Raw genomic sequence first — 10,701 nt, forward strand, 5'->3', positions numbered from 1 at the left:
CGGATGGACGTGCTGTGTTTGTTGTCTTGGCCCCAGAGCCTACGCAAACAAAACAGGACCGGAACATGGATTTTGCTGTCACGCAAACAAAACGGGACTGGAACATGGATTTTGCTGTCACGCCAACAAAACGGGACCGGGACATGGATTTTGCTGTCACGCCAACAAAACGGGACCGGGACATGGATTTTGCTGTCACGCCAACAAAACGGGACCGGGACATGGATTTTGCTGTCACGCAAACAAAACGGGACCGGAACATGGATTTTGCTGTCACCTCTGAGCACCTGAACTAGACCCTGACTTCAGAGGTGTGGGGAGTTTGCTGACAGCCCTTTCCAGGTTGGCCAGACAGGTTTCAACCCCATGAGGGGCCATAGGTGGGATGTCTACAGATGGTTCGTGGGGTCCAGGGCTCCTGCCTTGTGCACAATTGGATTGAGGAGCTCATTCAGGTCTGGGCAGAGCCCATGGTCCCTTGGGCTTTCAGGAGTCCAGGCCAAGCTCCCCTCTCCTAGAGCCAGAGAGGACAATCAAGTTCTGTGTGTCTGGTGCGAGGTGTTGGCCGCCCAGGGTCTGTCTCTTGGAAGGTGTCTGTGATCTTTTCTCTGAGCCAGGTCTGGGAGTAGCTTAATGGGGTGTGGGGTGACCAGCAGCAAAGGTGACATGACAGGAGGCACAGCGGATTGGGAAGAGGTGAACCTCCTGGCCAGCCCTTCCGAGAGGGCCTGGGGCCACGCCAAGGGGTCAGACTTTAACTGGAGGTAATAGGGTCCTTCCCAGGGTTCTGGGGACCCTGATGGTGCAGCAAGTCTAGGCTGTGTGTGAAGGCTGGAACTAGGGCTGTCCACAGGGCCTCCCCAACCTTTTGGAAGAGCCATAGGGTCATAGTCATCAAGATAGAGGCTGATACCCTGGCCAGTGTGGCTCAGTTGGTTGGGCATTGCCCCGTGCAGCCGAAGGTTTGCCAGTTTGATTCCTCATCGGGGCACAGGCCCAGGTTGCGGGCTTAATCCCTGCGGGGGGCATACAAGAGACAGCCGATAGATGTTTCCCTCTCAAATCAATGTTTCTCTCACTCTCTCTCAAAATCAATAAAAAAATCTTTACAAAAAAAAAAAGATAGGGGCTAATTGTGGGCATGGGTGCTGGAGCCAGATCATGTCCAAATCCCGTCTTTTGTACTGACTAGTCATGGGGTTTGGGGAGTGTACATCACCTCTGTGTGCCTTGATTCATCTGATATGTGTGGATAACAGCAGAACTGACTCACAGGATGCTGTGACAATTCAACAAGATGCTTCTCCAGCTAAGAGCCTGAACACCAAAGACTTACGCCATGCAGGCAGGGGTACAAGGTTTTGCTTTGCAGCATCCTTTGAAATCACAGATTCGAAACAGCGGACTTACACATCTAGAGGCAAACCCATTAACTAAATGGTTGTGCCATCTGTGCAGGGAAATAGCACACAACGTGAAGAAGGAATAGAACACTCCTGCTGCTCCGACACATTGCCCAGGGACACAGGCCAGTGGAGACTCGAGGGTTTCGAATGCCCCCATTTGGCTACACAGGAAAAGAGAATGGCCTCGTGTGGGCACAGACAGACCTGGTCTGGGAGTGCTGGCTCGCCAGGAACTGAACACTCTGGTTTCATTGGGATGGCAGTGCTGTGAGGACTGAGAGGTGGCGTGGAGGCCCTGTTTCGCTGGCAACTTTATTACCTAGGTTCCCAGGCCCGGGTCAGCTACTACAGCCTGCAGCCAGACCTGGCCCTCTTCCTGTTTCTCCACAGCCTGTGAGCTAAGAACACTTTTCGAATGTTTAAATGGTTAGAAAATAATTCAAAAGAATAGCATTTTTAAAAATATATATATATATTTTAATATATATTTTATTGATTTTTTACAGAGAGGAAGGGAGAGGGATAGAAAGCTAGAAACATCAATGAGGGAGAAACATCGACCAGCTGCCTCCTGCACGCCCCCTACCGGGGATGTGCCCGCAACCAATGTACATGCCCTTGACTGGAATCGAACCTGGGACCTTTCAGTCCGCAGACCGATGCTCTATCCACAGAGCCAAACCAGTTTTGGCAAGAATAGCATTTTTTGACACATGAACATTCCATGAAATTCCAGTGCCATCACCCATCAATGAAGCGTTATCAGCATTCAGCCCCACCCACTAATTTGCGTGCAGTCTGGGGCTGCTGCCCTTTACAGGCAGAGCTGAATCCTGGTGACAGAGACTTTAAGACGTAGAAAACCTAGAGAGATGCGGCCGAAGGGGAAGTCAGAGAGACTTGAGACAGGAGAAGGACTCCATGCGCTATTACTGGCTTTGAAGATGAGCAGGGCCGGGGGGCAGGGGTAGGGGTTCTACAACTGCAAGAAACTGAATTCTGCTGACAACATGAATGAACATGGAAGTGGGTTCTTCCCGACCTGACCTGAGACACCTTGGCTTCAGCCATGTGAGATGTTAAGCAGAAGGCCCCACTCACCCTTGCTGGACATCACAGAAACGGCGAGGTAATAAATGTGTATTGTTTTAAGCTGCTAAAAAAAGAAGAAGAAAAAAAGATGCCTGGCTGGCGTGGCTCAGTGGTTGAGCTCTGACCTATGAACCAGGAGGTCCCAGGTTAGATTGCCAGTCAGGGCCCATGCCTGGGTTGGAGGCTCGATCCCCAGTAGGGGGCATGCAGGAGGCAGCCAATCAATGATTCTCATCATTGATGTTTCTATCTCTCTCTCCCTCTCCCTTCCTTTTTGAAACCAATTAAAAAAAAAAAAAAGACTTAGAAAACCTAAACATGGCCCTTCACCCATAAAGTCAGCAGAACTCTGGTGAGCCCTGTTTCCCTACTCTGGAACAGCCACAGCCCCGTCCATGGTACTGGCCACACGGGGCTTGGGGGGCTGTAGAAGGGTTTCATTTAACAACCACCCTTTTGGGGAGACCAGAGCAGAGAGGCGCTCTGTCTTGAAAACTGCACCTTTCCCTCTGGCCCTGAGCTGGCGTCCCGGCCCTCCCCCCAGGTCCCAGGAACCTCCTGCCAGAAGGAGGCAGAAGAGGCCCAGGGCCTCACAAGCACAGCTCTGGGTGGCGGGAGCCAGGAGGCTGCACAAAGAGCCTTGTGTTCCAGCCCCAGCCCAGCCTGAGGGAACTTTTGGGCGTTTTGCTGCCAATTTAGGTGCCTTCTTCCCAGCTCCAGGCTGGCAGGGTTTGGAGCCCAGAGGAGGGTCTGTCTGGGCCCAGACTCCAGGAAACACTACCTGGGGTGGGAGTTGAAGGAAGGGACAGTTTCTGGCCTGAACAAAGAGGGATGGCACAAGTTGCCCGAAAGTACACATGAGGTGTATGTTCATGGAGCCATGAGTTATAACAGATGCACATGCACACACATGCGCTCACACACGGATGTGCCCTAAACACACACACTTGCCCACTAACCCTATGCATAGAAGCTTACTCATGCCTCCCACACACCTGCCGACACTTGTGCACACCTGTGTAGGAGGCCCCAATCCTGGAGGAGACCCACCCCCTCTTCCACCTTGGCCCAGAGCTGGCCCTGAGGCTGAGGAAGACTCGACACAAGGCCCTTTGTCCCTTGGGATCAGGGCTCCCCCCGAGGGGATTTACTGGGCATTTACAAGGCCATAATCACCTCCGTGGGCGTGCCCCAGAACTCACTCTGTCAGGAGCCCGGAACAATGGGGCCTTCTCCCACAGAGCAGGCCCTGGCCTGGCTGCCTTGTTTGTTGAGGGATGGGTCAGGGCTGGCTGCCCTGGTTTCCCTGCCGTCTAGGTGTGGAGCTTGGACATCATGAGACACAACAGACAAGAGGGCCTCCATCCCCTATCCTCTCAGCTGGTCCAGCCTGCCTGCTCCCCTAAGCAGGGAGCCCCCAACTGCCCTTGGCTTGGATCTTCAGTTTCAGGGGTAAGCCTGGCCTGGCCTGGGCAAAGGTAGGGAAGCTGTGTTGGAGACCGGGTGTAAGCTGACAGAGTCCTTGCACCCGAAGGGACTGATAAGATTCAGTCCCCTACCCACACAGTGTTCCCTGACTTGTTTGGATGGCGATTTCCAATTGTCAGCAGAATGAGAGCGACCATTCATGGCTTACCAGAAGTCTGTAACTATTTACTGAGATTTGCTGTACTGGGAATTTGGCTTCCTGCTTAATTTCCCTTAGAGATTAGGAGGAACAGAGAGTATGTTCCTCTTAACTGACCTCCCAGTCAGTGTTTGTGTATAAAAGGCATTGCACAGTTGCCCTAGCTGGTTTGGCTCAGTGGATAGAGCATCCGCCTGCGGACTGAAGGGTCCTGGGTTCGATTCCGGCCAAGGGCACGTGCCTGGGTTGTGGGCTCCATCCCCAATAGGGGGCGTGCAGGAGGCAGCCAATCAATGATTCTCTCCCATCATTGATGTTTCTATCTCTCTCTCCCTCTCCCTTCCTCTCTGAAATCAATAAAGAAATATATTATTTTTAAAAAAAGGCATTGCACAGTTAATAAAGCTGCTGCAGTCTGTCAATGGCTTGCAGTCCTCCCGATCCAGCTTTCATGCCTTTCTTTTCTTAATTCCCACCTCCCTACCTCAGTCCGGTTCACCTGTCAGGCTGGCCCTGACAAAGCTGGATCCTCCATGTGACCTCATCTGATCTCTGGGGACCCAGGAATCAGAGGAAAGAGCCTGCTGGTGAGGGGAAAGGAAATGATTTTTATGGTCTTTCTTTTTGTTTGTTTGTGTGGGGTTTTTAAGAAAATATATTTTTATTGATTTCAGAGAGGAAGGGAAAGGGAGAGAGAGATAGAAACATCAATGATGAGAGAGAATCATTGATTGGCTGCCTCCTGCACACCCCCTACTGGGGATTGAGCCTGCAACCGGTGCATGTATCCTGACAGGGAATGGAACCATGACCTCCTGGTTCATAGGTGGGATGCTCAACCACTGAGCCATGCTGGTTGGGCATTTTGTGGTCTTTGTAGCTTGCCCTTGAGTGGCTGCTGCCAAGCTGGAAGGCCCACCCTAAGGGGGGCAATTCAGCTTTGCATTTCTGAACCTCTCAATGCTCCCTGACTCGTTTACTCACTCATTCAAATTCTTTGTTGGTTGCAGAGCAATAAACTAAGAATTTATCTGCACTTTTCCCCAGAGAAATTAAATAATTTTCTTGGAAAACCAGGACACCCAACCACACATTTTGCCTAATCGTTTATGTAATTAAAATTCCATTAGTGTAAGCATTGAAAATAAAATGAAACTATCCAAGTATCAAGCTGAAGAGGTCCAGGTTCCGATTCCCCAAGGCCGCCCTGGCACGTGGATTTTTTACCTTGTGTATTAGCTTGTGCTGCTGTAACAAATCTATAACCTGGAGGGCTTAAGAAACAGGCTGTATACTCGCTGAAGTCCTCAGAACCCCCACCACCAGCTCCACTGAGGCCCCCACCCCAATCTGCCCCCCTTCTTTGGGAAGCTCCACCACATCCATAGGCCCAGCATGCTTAGAGAATTATCCCCTTTATAAATATCTCCTTGTTGTTTCCTAGAGTTTGGAGGTGTCTTAGAGAAACAAGCATGTGGGTCCAAGCCTCCGTCCTGACCCCACACCCCAGCCATCCTTCCATCTGCCTGTCCTTGAATCTGTCTTTCCAAACAGATTTCTGGAACAACGTTCAAACAAAACTATCGTTATTTCCAGATAGGATTTCAGACATTTTTCTCTATTCTTTTTCTGAATTGCTTCAATCTATATATATAAAAAGCTAATATGCAAAGTGTCCCCTGGGAGTTCCTCTGGGAGACTGGGAGTTCGATTGCTCACTATGACGTGCACTGACCATCAGGGGGCGGCACAGAACAAAGGAAGGCCCCAGCTGGCAGCCAGCAGCCGGAGGAAGGGAGGCCCCGATCGGCCCTGATCACCAGCCAGGCCTAGGGACCCTATCTGTGCATGAATTTTGTGCACTGGGTCTCTAGTTTTTTAATAACACTGTACCAATTTTACAAAAACAAAGTACTCTTTTGAAAACTGAGATGCATTTTCCCACACATGCTGAGCCTGCAACCAGGTACATGCCTTTGCCCGGAAATGGAAATCAGACCCTTACAGTCCACAGGCCAATGCTCTAACCACAGAGCAAACCAGCCAGGGCTCATGGAGGTGTCGTTTTTAATGACATTTGTCAACAACTCAAATGCCCAACACCAAAAGGGTTAGCAGTTTGGTTCTGGTGATTTTTCAAGTTTTTTCTTATGCTCCTTTCTAAACAGAATGCATTAATATTATAATCATCATACAGCTATTTTTACTTTGCAAAGAAGTCTGGTTCTGAAATGACAGAACCATTTCTCCCATTATCTTAAACAGTTGTCCAGGGCAGCAGCGTGATCAGACTGCGAAAGACAGGGTGTGTGCAAATTCTTCTTCAAGCCATGATCCACTTCTCACCTGCAAAGGAGGCTTGATTAACAGGAAAAAAAAAAAAACAACAAAAAACCCACAACAGAAACTCCTTTGCAGGTAGATAATCTGGATACGTAGCTTTGCACCTGGTCATAGACTCAGAAAGGGAAAGACCTCCTGGAGGTGGAGAGAAAGGGAGACACCACTGAAGAAGGACTCTGCAGAGTGAGGCTGCTCAGCTGGAGACTGAGAATGGGGGTGATGGGAACAGGGAGGCAGGGGACTGGGGTCATGGCGACATAGACTGGAAATAAGCATTGATTCAGTCACCGTAAGCTACCCCCATTTTTACATACCTGCTTTATTGAGCAAATAGCCAATGAGGACCGAGAATTGGGTGCCATTTCCTAACCTGGAAATGAGCTCTTGGGCAGCTATGTCTCAGCTCACCAGCGCCCCCTCCCGTTGGATGAGCCACGTGGCAGGGACATGTCCAGAAAGGAATGTGATTTTAGGGAGGAAGAATCCACCTGAGAAGATGGAGGATGTCTGATCAGGAGATCCTACAAGAGGGAGGGACCAGAGGAATCTTGAAGATCCAGTCTGGCCCTAGAGACCATGGGGCAGCATCTCACAAGTCCCTTATGAAACGCCTCCAAAACCAGGTTCCAAGTTGGCAGAATTCTGCCTACTGTACGTCCTCTTACAGTTTCCTGATGCATTTTAGCATATTAAAGTCATCAAAAAGTCCTGCAACAAAGGAACTAATTTAGCTTTCCCAAAAATCTGTGGTCACCGAGTCCTTTTACAAATAAAGCCCATTAACATCTCTTGGAAATAACGTCCCATTGGAGCCACTGCAGAAGAGGATCCAAACGTGAAGAGGAGGGTTAGGCTGCCCTAGGATCAGTCTGGAGACCGGGGAGTACGATGGTCATCTTGGCTCCGTTTTCACGTTGGGGCCTCAGGAGTTGGGAGCTCTCTCCCTCTCAAAGTCCTGCTGGCTGGGCTCAGATGATGGTGATGATGGCAGTAGCTTAGTGCTTACTCTATGCCAGGTATGGGTAAGCATTTGATGTATTCACTCATTTCATTCTCACAACAGTCTATAGGGTAGGTACAGGTTTTTATAGATAAGAAACTAAGTTGAGCCCGGCCGGCATGGCTCAGTGGTTGAGCGTCAACCTATGAACCAGGAGGTCACAGTTCAATTCCCGGTAGGGGCACATGCCTGGGTTGTGGGCTTGATCCCAATGGGGGAGCGTGCGGGAGGCGGCCGATCAGATTCTCTCTCATCATTGATGTTTCTGTCTCTCTCCCTTTCCCTTCCTCTCTGAGATCAATAAAAAAATATATATTTTTAAAAAACACACTAAGTTGAACTCTCATTCATTGCTGGTGGAAACACAAAACTGGTACAGCCACTTTGGAAGACTGCTATACAGTTTGGGACGTGTCTAAATCCAAATAACGCCCACAGGGCCATCTGCCGTGTCTCCTGATAGCCTGAGGGAGCTGTTTCTTCAGATAAGAGAGGGTCTCCCTAGAGCAGTGATGACGAACCTATGACACGCGTGTCAGCACTGACACGCGTAGCCATTTCTAATGACACGCGGCCGCATGCCGAGGATGAAACATTTGCTGCTCTTGAGGATGAAACATTTGCAACTAGAGTCTTGGAGTTAGTTTTTTCCTCAAAGTGACACACTACCCGAGTTATGCTCAGTTTCTTGGCGAAGTTTGACACACCAAGCTCAAAAGGTTGCCCATCACTGCCCTAGAGGAAAAAGGGAAGGACTCGCTTGTTTCTGAGGTTCTCCAGAGGCAGACGCTGAGGGGGACCAGGTGTGAGGGAAGGAGGGAGGGCCATGTGGGGTAGGGACTGAGAGATGGCTGGCTGCCCGCTGTTCCTACAAGGGAGGGGGGCACAGTAGAAGGGCCCAAGGAATTCCTCCTGGAGCGGGAGGCAGCCGGGTTAAGGGCAGCACCATCCTCATTTTCTTTGCATCTGCTGGTATCTCGCATTCTGACTCTGTCCCCAGGAGCCCATCAGTGTTGAAGTGGGGACTTCCTCCCAGGGCCAGGAGGGAGCACTGTCCAAAACTGTACAGCGGCCTGGCAGGGGCAGAGACCTGTGCCCCCAGCTGTGTGGGGAACCACCCTCCTCCACCAGGAGGGTCAGGGAAGATGAGACCTTCAGAGGCCATCCAGGACTTCGTCCAGGGGGCACCCCAGGAATCTCTGTAGGGCCAGAACCAGCCCCCACACTGCTCAGCAGAGGGCCCAGAGGACCCACCCACCCAGGTCATCTCCCCTTTCCCTGTCCGGCCCAGCTTTGCAGTCAGCCTTCCCTAGGAACGTGGAGGAAAGGTGAGGTATGAATATTTCTTGGTTTGGTTCATTTATTTGTTGACTGGCCGTCGCCCCAATGAGGAGGTGGTATTCATGAGGGCAGGCCAACAGGCCCCGGTCTGTCTGGGCTCCAGAAAAAGGGAATTGCACTCCCCACCCCCACTTCACCCCCACCTCCACGGCAAGGCCTGCATTGGGCCTGGGGCTCCTAGTCTGGGTCCCATATGGGCCTTTGGGCCCTGGGTGGCCTAGTCAGCTGTCCTGTTCTCCCCCAGCCATACCTTGGGTGCCCTCCCCCAATGCCGCCACTGGGGTGGGCTTATCTGTCTTCCTGGTGTTGACGCAGATGCTCCTGGGCCCAGCCCCCGCTGGCCCCACAGGCTCCCGGCCAGGCCAGGTCTCCAGGAAGGGATCAATGCAGGGCTCTCATCCCCTCCTGGGCAGCAGTGTGTCTGAGGGCTGGGCCTGAGCAAACAGGGCTGGTTACATGACTGGGTCCTGCTGCCCACCTCCCAGGCCCTTCCTGCTCCCTAACCCCAGGGGCTTATTCTGGCCCCGGGGGGAGCTTCCTGTCTCCCCAGACATTGAGGATCTCCAACCTTAACCTCTCCAGCCAGCTGGGAGTGAGTGCAGTGGCCTGGAACCTCTGCACTCCTCAAAATTCCTCTTCTGACACACCAGGGAGTTGTGCGTTGACATGTGGATGCCACTAGGGGGCTTCCTCTCTCCACCTTTCTCCTGTCCTCAAGTCCGCTCTGAACCGCCAGCCCTCTCCCACTCCCACCTCAGGTTCGGAGCCTGGTGCCTGGTGGATCTGATGGGAACTCGCTTTCCCAGGCCCGGCTGGGTCAGCCTGGCCATTTCCTGGCTAGAAGCTGGAGGACATACTGTTTCGTTTTGGACCTTGAGTTTGTTGCATTTGGACCTTGAGTCCTGACGCCTTCACTCCCCGCATTTCTGATTGACGGTTTTTCTTGCAGTTTCTTGTTTATTCTATTTCTCCAGTCCGGTCCACGTCACAGCCTGACGCCTGCTGACTTCCTCTTCCGATTGCTTTCAGGTCCTGCCACACGCTCACTTTTGCATCTCCTTCTGTGTCCCACTGGAAGGGTTTCGCTGTTTTTGAATTCTGAATCTTCAATTTTCTGAGTTTTCACCCTGGACTTGCAGGCATGCAGGCTTACATAATGTGCCACCTTTCTATTTGCTGCTGTAACTCTCTTAGTGGCCTAAAACAACATAGGTTTATTGCCTTAAAGTTTGTAGCCTAGAATTCTGACAAGTATCTCCCCGACGGAAACCTTCCCATCTGGAGACTCTGGAGAAACCATTACCTCACCTTTTCCAGCTCCTCAGTCCGTGGCTTGTACCCCCTTCGCCGTCTTCAAAGCCAGCAATAGTGGGCTGTGTCCCTCTCCTATCGCATCGCCCGGACTTCCCCTTCTGACTCCTTCCAGTTTGAAGGACACTTTTACGCAGGGCTCACCCGGATAATCCAGGAAAATCCCCATCGCACGTCCTTCATTTAGGCGCATCAGCAGAATCCCATGGCGGTCAGGAGGGAAGGGCCCACACCCAGCATCCTTGTCCCCCTGGGGCCCACGGGGGGCACATGCCCTGTGGTTTCTCGGCGGGATCCCTCAGGACTGGGCCTCAGCTGCTCACACAGCAACGTCTTCTTTCGGGCAAATGTCATTGGGTTCCTCTCTCTCTGCCTTGGTTTCCCCACTTCCCACTAGAGCTTTTTGGTATCACCTCCCAAATAAACTACCTGCACCCCAGCCCTGGTCCCAGGTCAGCATTTGGGGGACCGCGTTAAGACCAGGAGCACCTGACATCTGTGTGATGGGGGTCACCAGTATGAGCAGTGGGGTGTTTGGGGGTGTCTCCTCCACAATACCCCACTCCAGTCTTCCTGGCGCC

This window comes from Eptesicus fuscus, chromosome 4, assembly GCF_027574615.1.
Source record: "Eptesicus fuscus isolate TK198812 chromosome 4, DD_ASM_mEF_20220401, whole genome shotgun sequence".
Taxonomy (NCBI): domain Eukaryota; kingdom Metazoa; phylum Chordata; class Mammalia; order Chiroptera; family Vespertilionidae; genus Eptesicus; species Eptesicus fuscus.